Source organism: Onychostruthus taczanowskii, unplaced genomic scaffold (genome assembly GCF_017590055.1).
Source record: "Onychostruthus taczanowskii isolate IOZ18803 unplaced genomic scaffold, ASM1759005v1 scaffold8, whole genome shotgun sequence".
In the NCBI taxonomy this organism is placed as follows: domain Eukaryota; kingdom Metazoa; phylum Chordata; class Aves; order Passeriformes; family Passeridae; genus Onychostruthus; species Onychostruthus taczanowskii.
Window position 1 is genome coordinate 2,363,488 of NW_024505892.1, and position 26,515 is coordinate 2,390,002.

General features: G+C 39.7%; 1 protein-coding gene across 1 annotated transcript in view; it reads left to right on the forward strand.

Annotated features, from left to right (window-relative positions):
- SLC35F1 (solute carrier family 35 member F1) overlaps positions 1-26,515 on the forward strand; it is a 221,020-nt gene that overhangs the window by 33,035 nt on the left and 161,470 nt on the right. The window lies entirely within an intron of this gene.

A 26,515-nucleotide genomic window follows, 5' to 3' on the forward strand; every position in this document is an offset into this window, starting at 1 on the left:
TGGGTGTGGTGTTTTTTTTTTTTTTTTTTTAGTTTTTTTTTTTTTTTTTGGTGAAGATCTCAGTAAATTTAAGCCAACTACTTTTTTTAGTAATTAAAAAAAAAAAAAAAAACAAAAAAACAAACAAAAAAAAAAAAGCCAAAAATACCAACAAAAAAAATTTCCAAGCAAAATCATGTGTCATGCAGGGCATCAGGGTCATGACATGAAGGCAAGTGGGCTCCATCCTGTGAGGTGCTGGCACTTAGGTCTTCCCTCAGCAGAGCACTTTGTTTTGTGCCAGGCTGTGATTAGTAAGTAGCACACACTGCCATGCTTTGCTTGAGAGAAGCCAGACACTCAGCACCCCGCTGTATTGAGCCAAGATGTGCTGCATATTAGAGGGGAAAAAACTACATTGTACTCTAAAAATGCTACCTTTTCGCAGGTCATATTTCCTCCCTCTATTCCCTTTCAGCTCTCTCTGGTACCTGATATTATTCAGTGGTGGTAGATAGAGAGGTTTGCTGGACAAGTGCAATGCTTTTATAGAAAGAGTCATTCTGCGATTTCAGATTGCTCAAAGCTTTTTCCCTTCACTGCACTTATTGAGGGGAAGGGAATATAAATGTATGAGGGCAGAAATAATTTCCCTTTTCTTTAACAATTGCACCCATGATGTCAGCTGCTGCTAGTAATGTAGAGTGATAAATTGACATTGAACTTGAACAGAATTCATGGTGTGCTGGAGACAATAAGAACCTCTGAGGAAATAATTATTTTGCTGCCAGGAGCTCATGCATCTCAAATTGGTTGGTGTGGGACTTTAGAGCAGCCTGCCTGCCTATTGACTGGAGTTGAGAGCTGGTGCTGCCAGCTCTGTGTTAGTGCAGGAACTCAGGCTTTGTGGTTTGCTCATAGCATGTCAGAAAAAAAGAAAAGAGAGTGACAAAGGTCTGATGTTGCCCACTTTTACTTGCTTGCTTGCAGGGAGAGGCAGTGGGTGTTGAAAACCAAGTTCAGTAATATGTTTTTTCCTGTGGATATAGGACTTTGATACTCTCACAGCAGTACTTAACTGCAGACACTTGGTTATTGCACGATTCCTAATGAGTGGGAGATCAGTTGGGCACTACAGCCGCTAGAATTCAATTTAGTGTTCCTGGGCTCAATCGATCTGGGGAGGGCACAGTCCCTCTGATCAGTGAGAGTTGTTACCAATTGGGGTCACAATAATTAAATTTTGCATGAAAGTAATTAGTTTACATCGTACACAACGCTTTGCTGGGTGTTTTTTTGTTTTGTTTTGGGCGTGGCAGTGCTAACAAAAAAGCCCAACCACCCTGTTCTCCTCCTGCCCTCATTAAAGTCAGTTTGAATGTTGAGGATGCTCCATGATGGCCTATAATTAAGGTCTGGCTTTCCATTAGAATAAAACATAAATGACAATCTGACACTGAGCTCCTCTTGACTTTCACTGAGAGTCAGGCATCTTGATGTCTTTTCTGACTTTGAAAATTTTACTCTGTATTCAAAGGTCATGTTCTTGCAGAGAAATAATCATTCAGTATGTATTTCATTTTTCCTAGAAGTATTAATACCTGCAAGGGACATGAAAAGATAACTTCCCAAAGCTTGTAGCTTGCTTATTCTCAAAGAGACTTTTCATTTGAACTTTGACTTCTTAATTCAGGACATGTTAATTTGTACAGGTTATAAAGTTTTGGAAGGTTATAAATTAGTTTACTTAATCCCTATCTAAATAACAAACTTAAAATATACAAGCTTGCATTTTCAAAGAATAGTTTGGGTCAGAAGGGGTCTCTGAAGGCACCATCTGGTCCAACCCACCTGTAATGAGCAGGAACATCATCAACTACATCACTTTATTTTGAGCTGCTCTTGTAATATGCATTACAGATCATGGATCCTTGGTGTCATCTTGGCTCCTGATTTGGCTTGGCTTCAATTAACAAACTTCCAAAATGTGGGACAAGCCAAATAAAATTTTCATCTGTGAAAATCAACATCATGCCTCCAATAACAATAACTTTCAATAACAGTTAGTGTTACAGCTCTGTGTTTTTCCAGTGGGCAATTTTTAACAATGAAATTTTCAGACATGCAGTGTGGTGTGAAACAGCAGCCTGGACAATAAGCTTGATGTCATCTACTGAAATGTGGTTGAAAGCTATGTCTGAACTACCAAAGGGTTGTCTCCTCTGATAATTATTACTTTGACAGTCATAGTTTTTCAGTGATGCATCTGTGGTTATATTTGGTTTATTCGGTTCCATCAGTTATGGTGTTACACTGGTTAGAACTAAATTTTGGGGTCTTTTTTAGGCATGTAGCAGTATAAAATCAAGTGTCATTGATATATTCAGTGGTGGTGCTTTTGCTGTGACAATTGAAGCTAGTCTCTGGAGCAACAAAAAAATCCTTCCAGTAACATCTGGGTCAGGAGAGTACCATATATTTAATCTCTGACCTATTTAAATTCATTGCTTTGTTTGATGCTTTCAGAAAAGAAACCTGTGTTCAGCATCTTTCTTCCCTTTCTTCATGGTACTGAAATCTTTAAAAATGGAGATGTTTCATAGTTTGTTTACCAAGGTAAATGGTATAGCTAAACTACATAGTAAAATGTGAAAAACTGATTAAAATTACTAGTATCTTGTGTGCAGTGAGCTGGTTTGGTTACCTGCTGGCGAGGCAACGTGAGACGGCTTGTCTTGCCTGCTGTAATCTAGATTTTGATGTTTAGACAGGAAGGTATGAATGAAAAGGTTAAAAGTCTGCAATACCTTCACCTAACAGAAGTGGCCCATAATACTCTTTTTAGGGGAGTTTTGGCCAGTCATTGTGGGAAGAAGGCTTCGATGCTACCTATGCTGCAGTGCAGCACTGCTTCTGTCACTGGAAATTTTCAGTGTGTCCTATCAATTTTTTCAGCTGAAGCAACAGTTCATAAAGTGATCTCTTAGTATTGCTTGGAAGTCTGTGCAGTATGTGGTGGCTTCATTTTTCTATATACAGCTTCATGCAAACACCCTGGGGGGAATTCAGAACAGGAGAGTTTTAGCCACCAGAGGATAATAAGCAGAGAGAAAATAAGGGCTTAAGTATTGTGTACTTCTCTTTTCCTTTTAGCAGTATCCCATGTAATGCCAAAGTCATAAAATGGTCCATAAAATGGAAAGGTGAAAGGGTTCCTTGTCCTATATAATTACTAGACCTTAGCTTCTGTTCACTTACTCCCATTGTAGGAATGCTTTGGCTCTGGTTCCCTGCACATGTTCTTTAATGAATTGCTAGCATTTATACTGAAGACAAAAAAGGAGAACATTATCCTTTAAAACTTTTCTTCTATTTTCATTTAGTTAGTGCTATTTACAGAAGTAATTAAAAAATTTAAAAACATCAAAATCTGCTAGTTCTTCCGTTTTTGGTGTGTTAATAAATGTCTGAGATGCAAGTCACTAACTTCAGTAATGCTGATAGGAAATTATTTGTTTGTTAGTTGACTGCCTATGGTTATCTGTTCTTCAGACTTTGAGATTAAATTTCTCTGGAGTCTCACTGGTGACAGGATTATAAAGAGTTTTTGCACGCTCCATTGTCCTGACCCATAGTTTTGTGCTGTGGCTGCTGGGTTTCTGAGGAAGCGGGAGTGGGCTGGATTCTTCTCATTTTTGCAGGGGAGAGGCAGCATGTGCTAATATTCAGTTATTTTTTTTTTCTGTATCAATCAACAAGTGGCAGCAAAACAGATAAATAAATGAAAATGAGTCCACAGTTAGTCTGTGAGATCTGGATATGAGATGAAAAAACCTGACTTGTGTCTCAAATAAATTCCAGTTCATCAGATTTTTTTTTTTTTTTAAGCAAGAATCTGAGTGCTGTGAATTGTTTCTCAGGCCACCCAGTTATCTGACAGATGCCTGTTTTTGGCTTCTTTAAGCCTCCTTACCTGCAGCAACCTGACCTCACCCCTTTCCTGACTGGAGTCAGCCTCATCTTTTCCTCACATTTGCTCTTGTTTCACTAGGAGCAGTTTTGATCAGCTGGAGACTGCTCATGAGCAGCAGCTCTCAGTCTCTGCTTTGGAGTTTAATCTCTGTATGCCTGTGTGTGCAGCTTAGGTGTATTTTGGACGTGCAACGTGCATTGGTGGTGCCACTAGGTGAAACTACCCCTTCTGCTTGAATTTCTGTGTTTGTTTTGCAAAGATTTGTTCCTTTATGGTGCACAAAATGTCACCACCATAATACCATCTGTGTGCTTTTTCCATAGAGAATTGCAGGTGAAATTTAACACTAGGGTTGTTCCTATTTCTCAGCTGGGGACTTTGAAACCTGCTTCATTCTTTTCATCAGTCCTGGGCAGAAATTTCATTTTGAGTAACCAGTAGAGATTGTTATCCTTCTGGGAAAGAGAAAGATAGCCAGACACAAACCACATGTTATGAAGCTATGAAGTTTGATGTGGACCCTGTGTGTCAAGACTCTAGGAGAAACAGCAACACAAGGTAAGAGTTAGAAAAAAAGAAGGTGGCCACTGAACTAGCATGCACGGGAAAGGGCAGAATTAGCACTAGGCAGTTCAGAATGTTGAATGAGGGAAACTTAATGATTATAACAAAGCAAAAAGTCAGTGTATTGTTTTGATCACAGAAGACAAATCACCTAGCCAGCTCTCCTTTGCAAACAGTTAATGTGGGTTATTTTTGCTCCTGGAGTTATGGGCCTCCAATTTATATTAAGATTGAAGAGCATTAATCATACTTCTTTGCACAGACCTTATCCCTGAACAGATTCTGCTCGATTAAATTTTGCCCCATTAGTGCTTTAAGTAATGACTGTGATACATTTAGGCTTTGTTAGGGGAAGAGTGTTATAATAGCTAAAGTTTTGTGTGGTTTTGGGCAAGCTGGAGTGACCTGAAGGCTTTTGTGTAGTTGACTGTGATTTACAGCATAGAAGAAACAAGTGGCTTGTGCTGCCAATTCAGAAGATGCCAGAAGTGAATTTTGGTAGGGAGCCTGGTCACGTAACCTATGTTGGTTACAATAGTATAAAATAGTGATTAGTTTTTACCTATATCTAGTGGCATAGGGAGTTCTGTTCTTGTCTTCTCTTAAGTACAATGCAGCTCAAATCTAAAACAGTTTTAAGCTATCAGGTAGCACAGGTGACTAATATCTCTGGGTCACACTTCAGGAGATTATGACAATTTTACCTGTGTTTAAACTGGAGCAGACCAGCAGGTGGTATAGCCATATCTGCTGCTTCATTGCCATGCCAGCAATTAACAGCTGCTCTTGGTGCCTCAGACAGCATGTCATCTGTGGTATATTAAATGCTGTACTTTAAGCTGACTATCAGGGCTACAGTAGACAGATGTCTGTGTTAAGTTGTCCACTAGTTAATGTACATTGTTATGAGGGGTTTATAATGTAAAGGAGTAGGATACCTTATGCCTATTGAGATGCATGTAAATGGTTGTCTGGATCCCTGATGCTGTTCTGAATGTCCTATGCATTTTGGCTGAAGTGTGGGAAATACATATTTGGATTTTTTTAATAGGTTAATCAACGTGCATGTAGGCTGTGTGCCACATGCGGGCAATTTATGTCTCAAACTTCACTACAGCCAGTATTTTCTCTCAGGCCAGTAGTATCTTGAGACAGCATACTTTTCTTTACATTTATGTCATTATTTCATTAAGCAAAGTTTGTCAACTGTTATCAGTAACAATATTTATTAGTGAGATTTCCCTTGCCTGACAGTTTACTTACTTGGAGGTAAAATAATTTTCTGTGTTGTCATTCTGTTTCTACAGCTTTAGCCTCATTTCTGCCTCTTCAGTCAAGCCTGGGATTGTATTTTTGCTTAGCTTTCTCTTGTATAGATGTATTTTAACAGAGACCCATTAAATGATTTTGGGTATTGCACATGGACAAGTCTACATATTTACTCATGCACAGAGTTTTCTGTTAATGTATGTTCTTGTAGATACTTAATTAGTCATCACAACTTCCCAAAGTCTGGTTAGATTAGTTTATGGCTATATGCCATTTAAAAGTGAATGCCTTCAGATTTCTGTCTTTGTGAGTTATTGTAGTCTAGCTAAAAATTAATCTGAGAATATACACCTATGCACAACTCTGATTCTAATGAAACACTATGATTGCATCTGTTATTATTCATATCTATTTACACATTCAAAGGTTTTAAAATTTTAATTATATTTATGAAGATGTTATATGCAGGTCCTTATTAAGATATAGAGTGTTACTGGTCCTTAAATGCGTCAGGTGTATACCAAAGTCTCAGTGGCTAAGAGGAGCCTGTTAGCTGCTTGCTAGCTTAGAACTGGGATCATCTGGCAAATATACTGAAACATAAAAATCTTGACAAGATGCTGACCACAGATAAGAAGCTAAGTGCAGAGATCTAGCTCCTGCTTACTTTACCCCATTCTTGCATAGGAAATGTCCTGCAGTGTTTAGTTTTTCTAATAAGAGCATTTGCTAATTCAAAGCTTGGCAGATCCCGAGGATTTGAGAAATCTTGACCCAGAGGTTTTCTTTCTCCTACCCTTTTTCATGTAACCTGTAAAGGAAAGTTCTGTGATTTTTTGGTGGCTGTTATAATTAGCACTTTTGAGTTCAAAGGAGGATTTTTTAGCAATTCAGAATGTTGTAGACTGATATTTGTCAGGGCAGGCCCAAAAGGAGAGACAAAATCCTGGGCTGCAGCAGATTATAGGTAGAAAGAGGTTGAGCTCTGCCCTCTATCCAGTTTTATTAGCTCCCTTGATAACTCAAGGGCAGCTGAAGGCATAACATTTTTGAAACATCACCTCCTTGCGATGGGTACCTGTGTAAGTCCCACAGCACTAACTTAAAAGTTCACCAGCATGTTGAGAAAAAATGGACAAAGGTCTGAAATGTATCATAATTGAACAAGCACTTCTAAGTGCCAACCTAGTTAAATTACAGGAATTTGCTCTAATTAATGCAGCTGTAATTAATACAGCTGTACTAGTGCCATAATTAGTATCTTTTTCAGCCATGGCTTGTGTTATGGAAACAAAATACTGTGTAGTAGAATTCTGTTCACATTGGATGCTTTGATTTAGCACTTGTTTGAGGGGGTTTTTTTAGCTGATGATAGGAAGCTCTAATAGGAAGGAATCCAAAAGCCCTTTAGACACTATCTTAATTTTAAGCATTGTTACTGGATCTATTGCCTTCAGTAGAATTACTGTTTTGGTGCTTTCCTAGACTGAGCCAGGGTTAGCTGGAGTATTTGGTAGATAGGCAGTGTACATGTTGCATGCAATTGGGAGACAATCACTAGAACGAACAGGTCCTGAAAATCTTGTACAACACCAGGGTGGCCAGGGGGTAGGTATGGCTAATTTGCCATGTACAGTGTTCATGGATGTGGGGATAAATTTGCTGGCTCTTTGTCTTGTGCTGTAGTTGAAGGCTGACCACTTAGCACCTTTCCTTACCCTATTGTGCAGCATCACCATGCCTGTGCTTTGAGTCTGACCATGAATCACATGCCAAAATAAGCAAAGAAATAGAAGAACTGCAAACCCAAATGCCCTAATGCAAGCCAGAGCTGGGTACCTCTAATGGAGTATTTTTCTATTTATGTTTTTGGTCTTTTGCTGAGGCACCTAAGTGTCAGATACAGGATGCACACAAGTTAACTCTGTACCATTGTGATAATATGGCATTATACTCTTACTAAAGTTTTTTTTTTTTTTTTTTTTAACAAAAAAAGGGGGTTTTTTGCTTTGTATACTCCATTTGTTGACTGGAGTTTTCAGTTTTGCCGGGTTCGGTCTATTAGCAAAAAAAGTATTTCCTTGAAATGGTGTATTTCACACTCTTCCTCGGAAATGGTGTATTTCAGGAGGAAATAGACTAACCAAAGAAAGTCTGAGGAAGGTAGCCCTGCCCTGGTGGGGGACTCCCAGTTGTCCTGGCTCCTGCTGTGCCATGACAGTGGGGAGAACATGCTGCTGCATTCCCTGAAGTATGACTCTCCTAAGAAATAGCTTACTGATTCACTAGTCTTACAGGCCATAAAGCACTTTTTTTCATTAGCTACCTTGCCTAGCACCGTTTCTGCAGTGTTTGAGGTATTCTTTGCCCCAGGGAATATCTTGCTATTTAGACCACGTCTGTTGTTGAAGAAATTAGAAAACTAACGGTTGTGGTGGTGGTCTGAGTCCTTGCTAGTACATGGATATGCCTCTGAGCTACTGTTCTGTCTAACTTGCACGGATGTCAGTAGTATCTGAAAGACAACTTTTGTACTCTGCTGCAATAAGATTTGAAAATAAGGAGCTCTTTGTCATAAAACTCAAAAAAAGTATTGAGATACAATTTATAATTAGATTTTTTCCTGTAGTTGCCAGTGCAAGTACTCACATGAGCCCCTTTTTAATCCAAGACATAAATGAAATCAGAAAATTGTCATGGATGCTTAGTTTCCTTGTTTGCTATAATGAAATAGTTTATGCTGTTGTGTTTTTTTGTTGTTGCTGTTTGGGTTGTTTTTTTTTTTTCCCCTTTGTCGTGAAGAAGATCTATTAGGGTAAAGCTTGAAGTGACTTTCTGGATGTTGTAGTAAAATTGCCAAAGCAGATTAAAGTACATTATAGAGACAGCAGTGTGATGAAAAATTCAGATTTATTTTCTCAGGAATTGTTACTCATCACAGGAGTAATTTAGAATCTCTAGGTATATTCTTGCTCTTTTTGGATGTATCTTTGAGATTCACTTGGGGTTGTAACTCAAAAACACAGGAAGCTTTAATTAATTTATTTATTTCCTTGATGGCATTAGTCCATGCTTCATCTCTGGTCAGATAACACAATAATAATATGACTTTTTCATCCATAAAACCTTGTAGATGTGCACTGAACATCTGCACATAATGAATCCATTCATGCAAAGAAGGATAAGTGACTTATCTATCATGCTAGATTTGCAAGAATTTCTCCTTTTCTACAAGCAGCTTCAGATGTTTGCTGCCATCGAGGGCAAAACTCTGCATTCTGTTCATCTAATAAGCAAAGTACAGGATGGATCCTTAGGAAACATCCATATTGTTTTTTAGATTAGCAGGTAAATGTTTGTATAATGAAATGAGAGAAGGGGAAATGCTTTTTGCTGCTGTTACTTGCTGAATTACTTTGACAGCCACAAAGCACCAAGTGCTGCTGGTGCATCCTGGATGCAGCAGGTGTGACGTGGGCTGAGGAGAAGACACCCACCCTGAGTGTAACAGTTTGTACTGGGCCAGAGCTTTCAGCCTGTGTGCTCAGCAAAACCTTGGGAGCAGTGGTTCAGCTGTTTACCAGGATGGGCTCAGTTCAATTAAACATATAGTGGCATTTGAGATGTGCTGTAGAGGATCTGGACATCTTCGTGGACAGGTAGGTGCTGTACAGGCTTGCAGGAGATCTGCTCCATGCCCTTTTGGATGGGCAGCTGGGAGCTAGGAGGGGTATTCCAGGGAATATGACATTAGACAATTATGCCTAGTGACTTGTCTATGTGCAGTGTTGGTGACAAGTGGGTTGTGCCTTAGGTGTTGACTTAAACATTAATTGAATCACTGTCCACTGATTGTATTGACTGGATCCTACTGGTAGTGTACACACTGGGGCATCCCTGGACACCTGTGCATAGACCCCTAAATGGGGGTGTCTTGCTGCCCACCTTCAGATCTGCAGGGCAATGTAGGGAAGGATTGAGATGGGTATGTGTGCCTTATCACACCTGTGACATTTTAATTTATTCATGGCAGAAGAGGGTTCTGGACTCGAGGAGAGAGAATGGCATTTGCTGGAATTTGTGTCAGAGGGTCTCCATGGATAGAATTCATCTTTCAGAGAGAAACAGGGCAGTGTTTGGATTCAGCCTCCATGCAATGGATCTGGGAAAATGAGAACGTGGAGGTTTCCCAAATACTGACTGAGGGATGTTGAAAGTGACCAGGGCACGGTTACCTCTGTTAACACAGACTTTTGAATAGGAGCAGATTAAACAGAAGGACATAATCTAGTCTGTTCTAAGAGTGTGTGTGAGGGTGGTGAGGCACTGGAACAGGTTGCCATGGGAAGATGTAGATGCCCCATCCTGGAATTGTTTAAGGCCAGGCTGAACGCTGCTCTAGGATGCTCTCCTGGCTTCCTCCATCCTTCCCATGTGTCTTTCTTTTGCATGACCTGTGGCTTGGAAGGTTTTTCCCAGGTTAGCATAGCCCGCTGCTTTTAGGGAAGGAACAGTTTTCTGCTCCCACTAGTGGCTTCCATCCCCAGCAGCATGCACAGCTCGGAACAGGCAGGCAGAGACCCTCCCTTCCTGCATCCCACTTGCACAGAACAGAGCAGCCTTATAATGTACTCCCTCGAGAAACTAAATAAATAAAACAGATAGCATTCATCCCAGACTTACTGAGGATAAGTGAAAGGGAGGAAGCAATGGAGAAGTCATGGTGCTTTATGGAGAAGTGTACCAAGAATCATTAGACCAGACTCTGGCATTGAAGTAGCTGTAGGAAAGTAGATGGTGTGAATTGGGATGTTGTGTTGAGTGGGAACTGTTCAAAGTCATAAATGGGACATGGAGACTAAGCCAAAGCCTTGAATTTGAAGGAATTGCTGGAGACTTCAGTGAAAGCAAAACCAATAAAAGGGACATCTATGAAATTGCTGGGAAGAGCAGATGAAATCCGAGGAGTGAAATGTATTTTTTTCACTGCTGAATTTACCTTACAAATGACTGGAGGAAGGAATCTGAGAAGCAGCTAAGAGGGATGATTAGGATCAAATGCAGGGTTTTGGGGAAGGTAGGAGGTCCCAGCAGACTGGCACTTTGAATGCAGCTCCCCTGGATATATTGAATCAGTCTGCTAATGCCTTCACTTAGCTGGCAGCAAAGTTACTAGTTTGAGGATTGTATTTCTCCACCACTTGTTAACAAAAGTCCATTCCTGCTGAGTATCAATAGCTTTTATTGAAGTCTGTGTCTCAGGAGACTGCGCCCAGAAAGGACAAGGGAAAGGCATCCCTCTGCTGTGACAGAGATGCCTTCGAGGCAGAGATGAATAACACAAACCTTGGCACTGTGATGGAACTAAGAAAGGTGGAAATTATTTGCTTCTAGCTACATAGTCCTTTTTTTAATCTTTAATTGCACCAGGCTGTTAAATCTAGTCTGGAAGGGGAGAATTTTTCTGTCACCAAGAGTTTTGTTACTGTAGGATTTTGAACACATAGGTAATCTGTTTGTGTAATTTCTGTTTGTGTGCCGCACTGAAAGTGGCTGTAGCCTTTTTTCAAACTCCATGGATGGATTTTGAGCAAACCCACAATGAGTGGTGGTGTTTTGAGAGCAAGAGTTTGATCAAAGGAAGCAGCAAGAGTATTTTTTTTTTTTTTTTTGCTATAGTGGTCCTCTTAGCTGTACTGCACTGCTGTAACACAGAACACAAATGTAAAAGGGAAAGAATGAGGCAAAAATAGAATTGATATCACTTTCTGTTTGGTTCAATGAGGACATTTTGTCATGAAAATGTGCTGATGTCATGAAAATGTGCCAATAAGCTGGCTATGCTCTAAGATTTTAGAAAAAAGCCCAGTGATTTCAGACACCTAAATTTTTATGATTCATGAAAGTCTGTCCCTGTTTCCATATGTCAAGATGGATACCCAGAAGCACCAGTCTTTTGCTAACGTTTAGGGATTATCCCTTGATTCTCAGTCCAGGGTCACAAAGGTTGTCTGCAGTCTGGTAACTCACAACTGAAATAGGAAAACTAGGTCAGAAAATGCTTAAGGGATTCCCATTTAATGACATTGAGGCATCGGTGTTGTCAAATCATTTATGATTTCAAGTTCTTCTTTCTTTTCCTTCTGTGCGGCAATGATTTCTAGAAAGTCCAATCGATTGCAAGTTCAGGCAGCATGGGAATGAGTGCCAATAAATATGGAAAATTGTACTTTTGTATCCCAGCATACTGCAAAATCATCCAAAGTGTCTCTGTCCAGCCACTTTTTGAAGGTCTTATTTCATCACATTTCCGAGCTAAGAAACAGTTGATGTATTAGAAAAATCTGTTGGGAGAGGTAATGCACGGTTTAAGACTAGCAGAAGTGCTGGGAAAGATCAGCATAGAGGTAGACACCTAAAGTTGAGGTCCTGTCTGGACTGTTCCATATAGTCAGTGCAGAGAAGGCATCTGTGGGATTGATGCTCATCCAGCCAGTGTCAACCCACTGCAAACTGGAAGGAAAAAGAAACATTAATAAATTGTTTCTTAAAAGTACTTCTTTATCACCACTGAATTTTAAGGTTGTTTTAAAATAGCTCACATGTAGTTGTCTATCCCTTTTCTGACATTTAGCAAGGAAACATCCCAGAACATGGGAGCCCTAAAGAGTACCCAGGAACAATGTCTAACTGTTGCTTTTTGGTTGCTGTTAAAAAACAGGGGAGAAAGCTTGAACTGCTCAGCTTCACTGACTTATTCTGGGCTAAAGAACAGGTATGTGCTTATGCTTTTTATCTTGATTGCAGGAAAAGAGCACAAAGAGGTGAGATCATACACAGCTCTGAATAGATGTATTACAAATCAGAAATCTTGAAGCCTTCTGCAACCCTTGCTGAAAACTGTCAGCTTCAGTGTGACCAGGGTGGAATATCTGGAATGTTATTTAACTCTTGTCTTACAATAACTCCTGTAGGGCCCAGAAAAGTCAGGGCTTCATAGTACAAATGCAGAGAAAACAGACCTATCTCAGAAAATTTACAGCGTACATACATTTCTAGCATATATATTTACTTATTTAAGCTCTCTATCCTTGAGTTAAATGTTATACTCAAACAGAAAAGCTCAAAGAAATACATTTTCTTGCATATTTATGAAGTTCTATGGGTTAAAAAAAAATTAAAATTTCCAATTCTCATATATCGAAAGGCTGTTTTATATAAAATCACCACCACCCTGTAGCAGTGAAAAATTTTAAGTGTAAATAGAAGTGAAGGCAAAGCAGTTAACTTAAGCAAGTACTGTTATACTTAATGTTAGCTGCTTCATCCACCATGACAAACTCAGTTCGGAGACTGTGTATCAAAAAATATAAGCCCATTTTGGAACACCTTATAGGATCATTTAAACATCAAGTTGAAAGAGATCTCTGACAGTCTTTAATCTAGTCTCCTGCTCAAAGTCAGACTTCAGAGCTGCAGCGGGTGGCTCACGGCCTGGTGTAGTTCGCATCAAAAGTTCTGCAAGAGAATCCACAGCTTCTTGGACACCTTGTTCCAGGGCTGGCCAGATCTCCACCAGTTAACATAGAAATTGCATATTCTTTGGTTTTCTTTGAAATGAATCCGTTACCATCAAGAAAAAGTTGCAAAGGACTTGCTTCCAACTCTCCAACTTTTTAGCCTGGAAATGACCCAAGGCGCATTTTTGTCAGATGTGCAGAATAACCTGTAAATGTAAATCCACAGACTGGGAATTGTTGCAGGCCACTTTGCAAAGAGGTTATTGCTGCTTTTGAGCAAGTCTTTTTTGTTTGGGATGCAGAAAAGATCAGCAATGGATGCAGGCTGGTGGCTGAAATTTGTGACTAGAGGGAATTTTCTCTGAACTGCTAATACCCTTTAAAAATTGTTTTACTTGAAAAAACTGTTTGTAGAAGTTTGCTGATTTAGTTCCTTGTCAAGAAAGGCCTAAGTGAGGGGAGCTGGTTTTATATTTTCACAAACTACTTTTTCTTTGAAAGTACTGATTTTACAGGACCTCAGCATCTTGGGGAACACAGCAGTCCTAGTAATGCTTTCCGCAGGAAAGGCTTTTAAAGTGCTGATGGACTATCTGGTCAAGTCAATGAGATCTGTGGGGAACCAGGATTTTCCTCTGTAGTGGTGGATACGGCTGTGCAAGACATGAGATTATTAACCCCCTAGGAGATATCTGTCTTATCCATGAACTAAGATGCAAATCTTAGGTGAGACACTTAATTTCTGCAGGGCTGAAGTCAGAAAGGTCAAATTCTTTTTTTGTCATATATTTACATGGTTAGTGTCTATTCCTTTAAATGTTTTGTGGATGTAAATTGCTTTAGAAAACTACATGGTAAAATTATAGGGAAAGAAATGGATACAATGAGCTTCTTAAAGATCATGTGTTGTGAAGAGTTCCCCTCCCTAGTGAGGGCATAGCTGGACTTGGTTGCACTTTTGTGACATTCACCTGGCAAATGGTCATTGAGGACCTTATGGAGAACATTTAATCACTGTCACATACAGACGTAGAGTCCCTTCTATGTTCTGAGCAAATTTTTCATGTAGCAATGTCTTGTCTGTCACCTCTTCATCCCAGCCCGTGGTTAGAAGCATGAAGGCCTCTGCTCCCTCAAGTAAAATGTGGAAATTTTTAGTAATCTATGAGTTTTCCCATATGTGTGTGAGAGAGAGAGAGAGAGTGGCTTTTCACGTATGTGGTTGAACTGGGTTCCCACCTCGTACTGCTCAAATGCAATCCACAGCTGTGAGAGACTGAGCATGATTTCTGTAGGGATGAAGAACTGCATCATGTAACTGTGCTTTCATGAAGAAAGCAAGTTGGATGCTTCTTTTGTGTAAAGCTAGGGTCTCAGAGCCTGAATGACCTCAAGTGCTATTTTAAGTTCATTCATAGGCTTCCATGATCTTGTTGACCTTTTAGTCCGGACATCTCTGGTGCCAAATAGTATGAAAAGCCAGATTCTCAATGAAAATGAGATTTTTGTCTGTGATTTAAGCTTTCATTAGTGAAACAGATGCAGCACTGAAGACATTGTCATGTGAAAAGGATATATTTGACACTAGTAGGGACTTCTTTGATTGCTCTCTACAGCCATGGTAGAGCAATGGACAGGTGGACAATATATGTGTTTTCCGGTCTTTGCCCTTTCATCTCTTCCGAACCCAAGATGCTGCTAGAATAGTTTCAAAGCCAAGAGGATTCGGAGCTAAAACACAGTATCAAGATGAAAGTATTTATTTGTTGTTGTACACAACATCTACTTTGTGTTCAGCACAGATTTAAAAAAGCAACACTTTTTTTTGAGTTACGTTTTTTGTCTAATCCACCCTGTTATTGGGGGTGTCTGTCTCTCTCAGAGTTTTGTGTTGTGGCTATATCCTTTTAGAAACCATTTGTTCATTAGTGCAGCAGTAATCATGGAAATAGGTCACAGCCTCTTTGGAGTTAAGCTGTTACGTCCCCACAGAGAACAGCACTTAAATATCAATAGCGTAACCGGGAAAACTCGGCAGTTATTTCCCTGTTTTCTGCAATTCAATGAGGAGTTGTTCCGTGCAGACCCCATTGCACTCCAGATGAATGGTGGTGATTGTGAGAAAATGATCTTCTATTAATGCAAGATGTCACACTGAGAACAAAGACTAGTTCTTACCATGATGGGATGAGCTCACTCTAATCCCCAATTTGGGAGACTTTGATGCTTGTTCAGGTGCCAATTTTTCCATATATGACATACCAGAAAGAACTTTAAAAAGAATGCTGAACAGGGCAGTGTTAAACTGATTCATGGCTCCCGAATCTGAAGGTCGTATTGGGTGAGATGTCATATAATTATCCTTTTGCATGCAATTTCCCAGAAAACCACCTTTCCTATCACCACTTTGAGCTTTCAGGGTGCTGTGAAAATCATTCATATTAAATTTGCCTTAAGTAAAGACATACAGACCTTTTTTGAGATCTCCTAACTGTTTCAATTTATCTTGCAAAATGTCTAAAATATGTCAGTTTAATTAAAACCAGTTTTGCCTCCAGGTTTTTTGAGCTGCAAAATTTACAGCCCCATCCTGGGATTTTGGTGTGTGGATAGTGAAATCCAGGAAAGACTCATTGTAACTTCCTAACACACTGTTCCTCTGCAGTGCCCACCCATCTATCAGAAGAGGAAGGACCAAAACAGTATGAGTGCTCTGTTTCATGAGCTATTACAAATGTTGTGATAACTGGAGATTTTATATAAATTTACTCAGTTATAAAATTTAAAAAAAAAGACACTGTCATTGTGGCTTGGAGGTTTAGAAATAGTGAGATAGGCAGCAGGATTTCAAACTCAATAATCCTGTAAACTTACAGTTTCCTCTCTCTGTTTCAGTAGTGTTTTATGTTGGTTTCCTTATTCCACTAAGATGCCCCTTCTCTTGGCTCATTATCTCTTCAGCACATAACTGTCATTTGCCCAAGATCCCCAAGAAGACATTTGGAAAGTCAAGCAGCAAGTTCTGAGAAAAAAAAAGGACACGTATTTCTTATTGCTCTAAACCTGACTTTTTTCCCTTGTGATCTGATGCAGGTGGCAAACAGAGGAGGGTCTGGTGGGTGCTGTTCCACCTTTTTATTGAGCCAAAACCTTTCTTTGGGGAAAGCAGGCAGAGTGCAGAAATATTTCTTATTCTGTATATCCCACCAGAGTAAAATGTGAACATTGCATAACCAACAGGATCAAAGGTTGTTAAAACCTCAAAGAAATAGCATAATTTCTTTTATTCTAATTTTGAAGGTTATAGGGAAGACTTTTTTTGAGGGGTGTTTGCAGGGCATCAAGAGAATAGAAAATAAACTCCCAGAAGAAAAAAGAAATAAAATATTCAAAATAGTGCTGCGACTGCCAGACTTGTATTCCTTAGAGAACACGAGCTTTTATTCTGTAGGCAGCTTTGTAAGGACTAAGCTATCAAAATTTCTGTTTTCAGTTACGAGTTTATTTTAATGTATGTATGCTGTGATGTAAAGTACAAGCAGATCAATTAGTAAAGTAAAAGATCTGGCTGATGTTCCAGAAAGATAAAAACCAAAGTAGCATTCCTTATACCAAGTAAAGGCCTGTAAAATTCCAGCCTAGATTTGGGATTGGGGGAGGGGTGGTGGGGTGGTGGGAAGAGAATCAATGTCAGAGTAATTGGCAGTTCAGAAGCACTATATTGGAAAGATGAGGCACATTTTGAATATGACAAGATTAGGTTCAGAAGCAGAGAAATTGGAAGAAGACATAAAAGAAATCTAGGATTTACTTCATTTTAAAGGCAACTTAGAGTTATGATTTGTGTTGGTGTTACCAAAGATGTATGGTTAATAAAATTCTAGAATGAGTCTGCCTACATGACTAATTTCTGGAATATTCTTTTGTTTGCCCTGAAGACTATTATCTCTATTATCTTTTTTTTTTTTTTTTCTTCCTACCTTTCATTAACTCTGGATGCAGAATCTTTGTGGCTTACCATCAAGTTTTAGCTCAGGAACTTTCCTGAAGATTTTATAATTATCACCTTTAATGAATACTGTTGGAAAGATTGTCAGCATCTGTGGCTTTCATCACAATAAACAGAAAATCAGGAGATTGGAAAAGATACAAAGAACAGCAGTCCTGCTCAGAGATGTGTGTGTATTCTTCTCAGGTGGCCCAGAAGGAATTTGACACCTGCCCTGGTACCAGCCCATACTGGGGATGCCTGGCAGTGGAACAGCACCTCTTCAACAGCTGTGTAAAGCAGGAGCAGGAATTGCAGCACTCCTTTAGAGCACAACTCCCCTTGCCCCCTCCTCTCCTCCCAGCATGCTACAAAGCTCCAGGTCACAAACACGTTTTGCTGGCTGCCAGAGCTCACAGCAGCAGCAAGGTCTGGTGTGTGATCAGCTAATGGCATCCCTCTGATTTCATCCCATGCTGGTGAGCTCCTCTGGGACACTCCTCCTTTGGTCACTGCTGATTCTCAAATTCAGAGCCTGTCAAAAGCCCACCTGCAGGTATAGAGGGCTCTTCTAAATGATAGTGATTTAAGCAATGCTGCGAACTCCTACTAATTACATTTAAATCATCAACATAGGCTTTTTGTGTTAGCCCTAATGTGGAAGTGGCATTATTCTAGTCCAGTGGTGTTATTTTAATGCTCTCCTGTAGAAGATACTCATTGCCTGAAGTGCTTCAAATCAACCCTTTTAATGTTGTTTTGCTGGAGCTGTTGTAGTCTAAGAAGAAATGAGAGATGTCTGAGCCACAGCAAGGAACAAGTGACTATTGCACTGCAAAATTGAAGGCCAAGCACAATTTAAATGCACGAGGAGGCAAGTTACTGTGCAGGATTCTGAGCTGACAGATGAAGTGGCATAAGTTACATGTTACTAAGTGGATGGAAGTGGATCTGGCTGAGTCTGAAGGAGCAGAAATGATAACCTAGAAAAGAAGTCCTAATTACAGCAGTGTAAGTGATGCTAGAACAGTTTTAAGCACCAATCACAGAGAAGATTAGCTTAGACAACAACACGCAAAAGTTAAATAGAGCTGCTGAGAGAGAGCTACCCAATTGCCACATTTATCTTAGTTTCTTTCATTGCTGAAACCCTCTTCCTGTTTTTCTTCAAGTTTGGGTTGCTACATACATGGTGCATAGAAGTTGCTGTGTTCTGTGCATTCTCTGAGCCTCATCAACCTTGTCTGATGGCTCACTTTCCTCTCTGTGCAAGTCGGATGTGTGTTTAGGGAGCGGGGAGGGCTGCTGCTCTGCTTTCAGGCATTCCTGGGGCAGCAGAGAAGTACATTGTGCTGCTTCTCTCCTGCATTTTCCTTGTATGTCATTAACTGTCGACTTGCTGAGCCTTGCCATTTCTGTTTACTGTTGCAGAACATGTCAGCCAAGGCAATATAAAAGTAGTAGATAGTATCTGGGATGTTTAAGATATAAGCAAGTGTTCTTAGACACAAAGCATAAAACTGCCAATACTATGCAGTCAATAATAGTATATTGATTTTTTGATCTTAATAGAAGTTTTCAAGACTTTGCACACAAAAATGCCATATGAGACACTGTTTTTCTACCTCATGCTATTTTTTTTTGGCTTGCTTTTCTCTACTTTCTTAATGCAATAATAATAGAGTATGGGGATCTGTAAAGTAGTTCTCTTTGTTTAAATCTGCCAGGTCAGACATCAACATTGTTGTTTCTGCTCCAGTGCCCTTTCAGTTCTAGTTTGTGCAGGATTATATGAAACGAATGTGTACATTAGTTGTTAATACAACTAATTTTCTCCACTTCATTGCTTGACTAACTTCTGCTGCCTCATGACACCAGCACTTGATTAGAATTAGATTTGCTCATACTGGGGCAAGGAGCACTGAAGAGGTGGTTCTATATTGGAGAAGCATGTGCTTATCCATGGATCACTGATGCATTTCATTTATTTGGCAAGATTTGTTTTGGATTGGTTTGGGGGATTGAGAGACTACTTCAACTGCTCTCCAGTTCTGACAGCAAAGACAACGGTAACCTTGGCAACTAAGGATGCTGAAATACCACTTAATCCTTACTCGTAAGTCAATAGGGTTTTGCTCAAGTAATAAATTATCAAACCTCTCAGCATGTGGCTGAAGAAACTATAAAACAAATCGGGTGCTGCAGTTCAGATAAAGTATTGGTGCAGCCACTAACTGCATGGCTGCACAATTTAAATAAACTTTGTCAGGAATTTTCCAGCCAGAGTTTTTTTTTTCTATCTGAAATTGCTGATTCACAGAAATCAAAATTGTGGGAGAAGATTTGTTTTCAAGTTTCTCATTTCAAAGCAAAACCAAGTAGTTGTTTAAATATCTTTCTCTGATATTTTCTTAACAAAAATGTTAAACACTTAACAGAAAAATATTTTGTTAGGTGAAAGACTGTAAATCCAGCAGGTGTGTATTGCAGAGTATTTTGGAGCAAGCAGGTGCCCAGGAAGAAAAATCTGCTCCCTGTCTTGCTGCATGGGGCTCAGCTGGGTGAGCTGGTGGGGCCTGAGCTGTTTCACAGCTGTGAGAGTGCCAGGTCCAGGGGCAGGAATGAGGGTGAGAGGAAGGAGCAGGGTCACCCCTTCTGGCTGCAGCTCCTCCTTGTGCTGCATGGAGTATCTGGTGAAGTCCTGGTTTGAGTTAAGGTTTTGCTCTGAATCACCCTTGGAAGACTTTCTCTTTGTCTCTCTCTCACATTTGTTTCTTTTGTCTTTGGGATTTTATTTTTTAAAAAAATTTACTTTGTGTCTCTACAGCAGAAGCCCATAATATCTTCCTGGTCTTGGAACAGTTTCCATTCCACATTTATACACACATTAAATAGTAAAGTTCCTTTGCTCATTCTAGCAATGACTTCTGTTTATTATCCCAAGAGTCACTCAATATGATCAAAGGTAGTCATTGTTTCTTTATAGGCCAAACCTCTCCTGAGGTTGTGGAGTATAGCTGTCTGTAACAGGACTACAGGCATGCACAACCTTTCATTTACTGCCACAGCCTCTTAATGTGGGGAAGGTTGCAGTTGAAATTAAGCTGCTGTGAAAATTTTTACAGCAGGGGGAAGTAAATATTTTTTCTTCAAACTACTCCTTTAATATAGGGATGGCCAGCCAAACAAATATCCATTGGTTTGGGAGGGAAAAGAAGACATGGGAGTATGGGCAGGGTTTGGGGTCAGGTCAGGAGGACAAACTGACTGGAGTGAAGGTGGAGTGGGCAGGAGGTCAGCCAGGGTTTGGTGCCTCCACCTCGGCTTCCAGTGCTGCTTGCCAAGGCAAGGCTGGCTGCAAGGAGTGGGGAGACAGCAGTGCAGCACCAGCCAGGGGAGCGCTGCTTGCTGAGGGCAGCTTTTAATTTCCCATTTTGGAACTGCCTTCTTAATTTTGCAGCCAATTTGAGTAAACCAAGCCTCGTTTGTTGACTTGACATATATAGATATATGGAGCTGATGCAGACAGATAGTTTGTGATACAATATAAATAATTTTGAAACAAATACAGGTGTGTTAAAAGATTTGAGAAATGATAAGTTTTTTTAAGGTTGAGAGAATGCGGAAAAACTTCTACTTTATTTTCCTTGTCTTTCCTGTATTGCTATCTCCTTCAGTTTTATTTTGGTTCCCCATTTCTTGCTATGTTTTTAGGCTGTTTTCCTGCACAAAGTTTGGAAATGTTTTCAGGTCATCAATAAAGTCCTGTTCCTTTGGCTTTTCCTGTGTTCATATATACACACATATAAAAGATAAGTTACTATTACAGTTCCTGTCATGTCATCTTGAAAGGTATTTTCAAGGCTGGAGAACAAGATGTTTCATCTTTTCACTGTTGTGCACCAGTCCCACCTTGTGAAGCTAATCCATCTGCTGACTCCTGTTAGCATTGTTAGTACATGTTCTCATTTTATTCCCTTGGTTTTTCTCTTTTAAGCATCTAATAGGAATTCAGCTCAGCCAAGGAGGGCATATTGAACCTTGCAATGCCTTTCTCTATTACTTTGGCAGTGGGGATATAAAGAGTCCAATATTCATATGAAAGATTTGCTCCTGTAGGAAAATCCTTAAAAGCCTAGCCAAATGTTCTCAGAACCAAGGGAAATAAAGCTAGTATCTCAGGACAGCTAATTGGATCTTGTGCTACCCCTCTTATTTTTCAACAAATGAAAGGCATCAATAGTGTTTTTGTATGTTTTGGGGTTCCTTGTTGTTCCCCCTCAAATCCCTTTCTTGGAATGGCTTTTTTCTTAACAAACAGAATCCAGATGCTTTGGGAAAGAGTAATAGCTACTACTTAAGTCTGACTGTCTTTTCCATTTATTGTGTGTTGAAGGCCTGTTAATAAAGGTTTTATCACTTTAAAAGAATATGCAAATAGACATGAAGGAATCATTTTGCTTTTGTAGATAATAAGTGTTAAAAATAATTTGTAGAGTTCATAAGGCAAAAGATTCTTAAGGATGATTATGCTGTTGTGATAGAATAAAAAAAAAAAAGGAAAAAGGCTGGAAACGGGAATATTGTGAACTTGTTAGATGAACGTTTTCAGTTGTGCTAGCAATATCCTGCAATGCCCTTCACTCCTATTTCTAAGGTGAGTTAGTGCTGAAAGGGAGGACAGAAAGTAGTCCCTCACACTCCATCCTGTGCCCCGGCAGGGGCTCCTCACTCTCAGGCTGATTTGGCTGGTGCCCATGTTGCTGCCAGCACGTTACTGGATGCCTAGAGGCTGCTGCTCTTTTTTTTTTTTTTTAGAAAAGCTAGCTAAGTTGCAGCAGTGCTCCATCACTCCCTTGAAGTTTTAGGGGGAAGGAAAGTTTAGTTTACTTTTTTGGTTCATCAGTGTGCTGCTGCTTTGGTTCATACCAGTGTGACTGTCAGGTTTGCAGCTGTGCAAGTTCTGCCCTCGCCACCCAAGGGGGACCTTTCCTCCTCCCTGGCATGTGTTCAGTGCACGTGTTACGCCTGTGTTTGCACGGACATCTTCAAAACTGTGAGCTTTCCAGATCCCTGCTGAACTGAATTCCATTCTGTTTAATTGCTACATGAGCCATAATGTTACTTTGTGCAACTGGGACTAGTTTGAACATGTCCCCTGAATCTTCAGGGTTGTCTACAGCAGTACCTCAAGCAAGACGCTGTAGCCAAGGGCCCCTAGGACTCTGTAGCCTCCCTCATCCAAGTGCTGTATTACATTGGATATATTTGCTCATGCAGCAGGAACTACAGCTGGTAAAGAGAAATTTAATGAAAGGAAACTAATGAAAAGGTAGAGGTGGACCGTGAGTTATTTAGAGAAAACCGTTTTGTACTTACCCTAGGTCTAAGGCTGCCCTTAAAGCTGAGTCAAATTTGGTAAACTTTCACATAACAATGCTGATCTGCAGCATGGTGGTTCATGATTGCGCTGCTTGGATTGTGACAGCAGCACTGGTTGCCCTTTCCTCTTTTCTGACAGGGCTGGGAGCTGGAAGAGGATGCTGTATTACATGCTGAAGCACCCTTGCATATGTACCCCAGGGAAATAAGGAAGCCCAACAGACACTGCTTGAATACAGGCCTTTGGTGTTCAGCTGTCCTGCTTAAATAGCAGTACTGGTCCTCCTTTGCCTGGAGTGATACAGCAGTTTGGTGCCTGTGATTGCTGTGGCACTTAGGTTCACTGCAGATTTTTACTCTTATGGTACAGATCTAATATATTTTTCTCCAAGTTTGCTTCTCTTACATGGAGTTGGCTTTTTTTTTTTCTCTGTGCGTTTAGTGGTGGGGTTTTTTTCCCTTCTGCTATTACAATTGCTTCATTTTATTGTAGTATGCAATAGGCACAGAATTTGGAGCCTTGCCATTTTAAAAAAAGTTTTTGTTTTATTTTAATACATTTCCTACAGAACAATGCCTTTTTTGTCACTAAGTCAAAGGGCTGAAATGAAAATGAAAACTGGTGACTTCCACAACACACAAATCAAAATTAGAGTTTCCTTTATGATTACTTGGACTTTCAATCAATAGAACATTTAAAAAGAGCATGACCGTACATAATAAAGTAGAATATGCTAGAATTAGGCAAAAAGAGCATTTGTAAAATTGTGATGAGTTTTGAAGCAGCTTTTGGGTGTATGAAATTTCTGTCTAATCACTTTCTTTAAATGCAAAGTAGGTGTTGTATCACAACAATGTCATTCTGCTTCTAAGAGTCCTTCTGTAAGCAATCCAACATCAGGCAAACCCAGCCATCCTGGATTATTTCGTTCAGCTACTAGACAGGCTTATTTGCTATAGCATCTTAGGCTTGACTTCATTTTAGTTTGGATCTTCCACTTCAACATAAAGACTTAAGTGTCTGGTTTATTTATGATAAAACTGAAAAAAACCCCGGGAATTATTGAAATTGACACAATCTTTTCTGCCTTCTGAGTACACTTTAAAATTATGGAGGTAATTCAGGCACCTGGATGAAACTGAACATCAATGAAAATCAGAAAGTCACTTCATAGAAGGACTCAAAATCTTTGGGGAGATCCTTGTGTCTTTGCTTCCAAATAAAATAAAGACACTAGTGACAAATCAACCTTTTAAAATATCCTCACTATTGTGCTTTCATTGCTTAGTTCTGAAAATCACCAAATATCAGTTAGTAGAAAAGTTTTACATTGTCTTTTTTTGTCAGATTTGGAAGCATTTTTTCCAGGTGTGAGCTTTGCAGCTAACACGGGTTTGTCCTGCATACCATGTAGTGTTCAAGGATAGGAAGGAGACCCTGTACCTTGGAAGAAGTCGCTGTGTTGTCACTAGGGAGACACTGATCCTTAAATGCAGTGCCACCCATCTCAGCTCTCCTGCCTTTCCATTGCATCCCTGAGTTTCAAAGCCATCACTTAGTCTCCCATTTGGGCAGAAGTAGCTCCATAAATGCAGCAACTCAGGATTTTTCTTCAGTTTGATTTTAGTGTGTGCTTATAGACGTCGCTCGTGAAGTGGTGAACGTGAGAAATCTGGGAAGTGAGAGCCAGCATATGGAGCTAGCAAATGAAGATGGGAACGATGAACTAAATGTCGCTTTGGGAGACATGATGTTAAGCATTTGGCTTTTCAGCTTTACAGCTTAGACTGCATAAAGCTAATTTATACTCTTCGACCCAGTGATGTCTGTCTTCTAATTGTTTATTGGAAATATGATTGCAGTTCATGTAGATGTTTTCATACAATAACCATGTTGTCAATAAAGGGGTTAGCATATTGCTCCCCCAAAAAATCTCATGGCTCACAGTAATTTTCCATATTTTCCTATGAGTACAATAAATTATTTCTTTATTTTCTGTATATTGGAGTATCTTGTGTGCAAGATTCATGGACTCTTATCACAAGGTGCCTACTGCTCTTAATGATACACATACTACACGGCAGTAGGAAGAAGAAAAAGAAAAGAACTTTTTTGTTATTTTCTTCTAATGTTCAGACCTTCTTTATACATTTTTCTCTACCATCCTCAGGCCTTCTTTGTATATTTTTCTTTACCTTTCTTCAAGTTTTCTCAAAGTGTTCATATTGTTAATGCCGTTCTCAATTACTTTGTGTGAAAAGTGATTTTTTTTTCTACTTTCACTGAAGGAGAAAAGCATCTCCCCTTTTGATAAAGATGTTATTATTTTAATTTTTTTTTGCATACAGGAAGCTAGCAACATACTTTTGTAGGCAAAGTCAGAGAGTATCAGTAGTTCTGGCAGGAGACACTGGTAAAATAATTAAACCAACAGTTGATCAGATTGAACCAACAAAATGCAAACCTCAAAAAGCTTTTCTTTCAAGTGTTTTACTGGGCTACTGGTAAAACTGTTCAAATTAATGCCACTGAAAGCACTTCTGAGTAGTCTTTCAAAATTGCTAAGAGCTTGCAGTGTCAAGTACCTTTCCAATACTGGAAAGAATTAAAAGAGAGAAGGAGATTATGCTGATTTTGAAAGTAAAATAAATTTATTTCTGGGAACGGGACTTAAAGCAACATGCAGGTTTCCAGAAGCTTTATTACCTGGTACTTTTATTGGCAGAGTGAAGAAGGATGCCTAGTGGAATGGTAGCCTTACAAGTAGTTACCCACCCCTACGTGTAGGGGATAATTGGGTCTCACACAATGCTTAGATCTCTGTCTCTGTCCACCTCTGGTTTTCATTAATGCTGATAGTACCTTAGCAAGTATTCAGTGAGTCACATCATATGGATCTGCAAGTTGTAATTTAGAAGCAGGAATCAATATCAATGGCAGGAGTTTGGTTCCAGCCACCAGCCCTGCTGATGGCTCCAAACAGCCATGGATGCAGCGCTCTGCCGGGCTGGACACTTGTTAGGAAGCACTGTAGTGTGGCTGGCTGCAAGCCTGTCAGGCTGAAACAGTTAATGTAAAAAGAAGGAAAAGTTTCATTTTAAACACAGTGACTTGAGCCTGAACCCTGCTCAGGGGCATGAGTTTTCTGCTTGAGACCACAGGAAACTTTCCTTGAGAGGAAAAATTCAGTCATAGGTGGGAATGGCTGAACTTTTTGTAGAGAGTCACAAGTTTTATTGAAGTTTAGATTTGGTTTTTGTTAATCTCTGCTCAATGCTGGATGATTTCTAGCCACTGAAGATATTAAATATATTTCCAGAAAAAATCTAATTTTCCCTGGTAAATTACCTGGAACCATTGTGGGTAAAGTTGTTTGGCTTGGCATAAATTCCTCTAAGAAGGTTTGCCTGTGGACATGGCAGCTGAGACTGGTTTATACTGAAGGAGGCTCTCCTTCTTATGAAAAATAAACAATTTAAATCTTCTGGAAGAGAGCCCAGATTGTTTATTCTTAGGCTTAAAATGATGGCCTTTCATAAAAATCTGGAGACACTCAATCTACATATTCAAGTAAGATTCGCAGTGCAAGCGAGCAAATGTGAGTCCATATGTTTGTTGCAAATCTTCAAGGAATGACAAGAGGGCTCTTGGTTTTGTTGTTCTGCTGGCAGCAGTGGCTTTCTTGAGAGTCTGACTCCTTTGTACAGGATGACTTTTCCACGAAGGGTTTGCTGCCATTGTGACAGTGGTAAGGCTTCTTCTTCCTGACTGACAGCCAGTGTCAAACACCGAGCACTTTTATTAAACTTTTACAGCTTTTTGGTCTTACTATCACTCTC